The following is a 2,731-nucleotide window of genomic DNA, read 5'->3' on the forward strand; positions in this document are numbered from 1 at the left end:
GGAACCTTAGCCGCCGCCGCCGCCGGGTCTCCCCCCTCTCTCTCCTCCTCCCTCGCCGCCGCCCGAGGGCGCCCGACCGTCGCCGGCGGCGGCGGGGTTCCTCGTCTCCTCGCACAGCGGCTTCAGCGCGGGTTGCAGCGGCTAGTCGGGGACGCAGCGTTTGGCGACGGGCGCGGCGGCATGGCTGCTCATCGGCGTTGAGGTGCGGCGGCGGTGCAAGCTGGTGACGGGACAGGCGGCGCGGTGGTGGCGCACTCGTGCTGGCCGGGGATGGCGTGCGCGTCTCTGGCGGCGGCGCTCAGATCCGGTCGCCTCGAGGCGCGGTCGGGGGTGCACTAGGCTGCGGGCGGCCGCCCTCTGCCGTGGCTATGCTGGTGGGGGGTGGCGGCACTGCAGTGCGGGTGCTGCAGGCCAGCGGGTGGTGACGGCGCGTCCGGATCCGCCCCTGACGCTGCGGGCTGCGGGCCGCCCTTTCGCCGGAGCGTGATGGTGAGGGCGCGGCGCGGCAGCGGTGGAGGTGGGCGACCCTCGTCTAGGCGGGCCCTTGCGCCTGGACGGCGGCGCTCGGCGCGGGAGGGCCTCCCTGGTGAGCTTCCTAGGCTTCGACGGCGGGTCGATTTGGTCTCCCTCCTCGGCGGGCGCGCGTTTGCAGATGGCCTCGCGGAGATATGCGCCAGCTACCATGGTAGGGCGTCACGGGGGTGCCCGGCGAGGAGCTCGGTTGGAGGGATGGGTGGCCTCGATGCGGTCGCGCCACCTGTCGCCGGCACGGGATGTGTCGGTCCGGATTTGTCCGCTCCCCTTTCTCCCCCGTCCCTCGGCCGCAGACGGGTTGGCATAGGTCTTCCAGCGGAGCGTCTGCGGGTGAATCTATCGATTGAGGGCCGTCGGTTGGTCCAAAGCCGGGGCATTTGTGTAGGTCTCGGGGTTGTCTGGTTGCAGGGCGGCGGTCTGGCGGCGGGAGGCGCGACGTTTGCGGGCGGAGTGTGCGTTTCAGGTGCGGGCGAGCATCCATGGCCTCGCGGGTGGCGTGGTTGCAGGTGGTTGGCAGAGTTAGGGTGCGACGGTGGAGTGTGGGCGTCGGGGTACACCACTTGCCCAGTCCTTTGACTGGCCGACGGTGGCGGCGACAATTGACGCCGTACCCTTCCTGAAGGCTCCGTCGCGGCGATCCCACTCTTACCGCCTTGCTCCGGATGAAAACCTGATCTTCACGGATCGGGTGGTGGCGACTATCCATGGTCGTACCCTTCTTGGAGGCATTGCTTTGGAGGTCTGGCTTCATTGTTGTCCGGTTCACCACTCTATTGTTGTTGGTGGGGTAGTGTGTCGGTGCCCGACACCTTTGTATCTTGCCTTGGGTGTGTGCGTTGTGTGCGTTGTTCGGTCTATCGGTTGTAATCGGAGATGATGCTTTATATGTAAAGCGGGGGAAACCCTTTTTTGGTAATGGAAAGACCCGGCGACATTTTAAATGACACTTGGCATACATAATTACAGTCTACCAACAAATATATGTATGTGCAGGTAAAAGCAGGCACAACAATTCCCAGCTTTACAGCTAAACTGGCAGCACCCACAGAGATGCCAGCATAAAGAGGTGCATTCAGAATAAAGTCTTACAAACTAGCAAAATTTGGAATAGTGAATATGAGCCAGATCGCATCATAGTGCCACAGAAATCCCAGTTCACATCAAGTTAAGAAGAATCCATGTATACATACAAATCAGATCATTGTTGTACTCATTAATTCTCCTGGGCTGAAGAAAAACGATCTTTTCATATAATATGCACGTCAAGGCAAGGATTGAGGGATGGATTTGGGATACAGTATTGACCTTCGAGTATACGCGTCTGGCCACCGGGATCTCTTCTTTGTGGAAGGTTAGGGCGTTCGCTGAGTTTTTCTGTACCTAGCCGCAAGTCGCCGCCAGTCGCGGCCATGGTGATCGGGACGTGGGGGCAGGGGTGTCCGTGCAAATTTGCTTGTCTAACTTGCGGAGGCACGGGCTGGAGGCGGGCGGTTTGTTGCAAAAATTGTCAACAACTGAGCAAGTACGCACGATGTAGATCGGATGTTCCAAAACGCTAAGAATCCAGAGATGCACGAGGGGTGCTGGATTCACATGATACGACGCCTGCATCCAATAGTTGACATTTGTTTTCTCGATTTTCAATTGCCTCCGGCTGCTGTGGACCGATATTTGGCTGTCATACGGGCCTCATCTTTCAACGTGTCCAAGAGACTGCCACATGTCGGCGAGTAAGGATACCTAGACGGCAAACCCTATTTAACGCTCTCTGTGTCAAATGGTCGACCCGAGCGACCGACATGGGTTGGCACATTTAGCAGCAAGTGAATCCTGGTTTTACTGGTTTTGGGAATCTTCTGGAAGGTTTTGGTCTGGTTCAGGCCAAGCTTTTAGGTTTTTTATTTTCTTGTTTTTCTTTGGTTTTTTCTTTTTCATTTTCCCCTTTTCAAGTTTATTTTTTAAAATAATTCATTAATTTCAGAATATTTACACCCTTACTAATTTTCTTTGTTTTCAAAAACTGTTTGCATTTAAATGTTTGTGTTTTCAAAAAATGTTCACATTTGTTTAAAAATGTTCATGTTTTTAAAAGTGTTTGTGTTTTTGTAAGAAAATATTCCATGTTCTCAAATTTTGTTCACATTATAATTTTTGTTGTGGTTTCAAAAAAAGTTTGGGTTTTCCAAAAGTTGTTCAT

At 55.2% G+C, this 2,731-nt stretch overlaps 1 pseudogene; it reads left to right on the top strand.

Moving 5' to 3' along the window:
- The first annotated feature begins 270 nt into the window (after positions 1 to 270).
- On the top strand, positions 271 to 1,110 carry LOC123039033 (uncharacterized; annotated as a pseudogene).
- Positions 1,111 to 2,731: the final 1,621 nt, after the last annotated feature.

The sequence above is a fragment of the Triticum aestivum genome, chromosome 2B, assembly GCF_018294505.1.
Source record: "Triticum aestivum cultivar Chinese Spring chromosome 2B, IWGSC CS RefSeq v2.1, whole genome shotgun sequence".
In the NCBI taxonomy this organism is placed as follows: Eukaryota; Viridiplantae; Streptophyta; class Magnoliopsida; order Poales; family Poaceae; genus Triticum; species Triticum aestivum.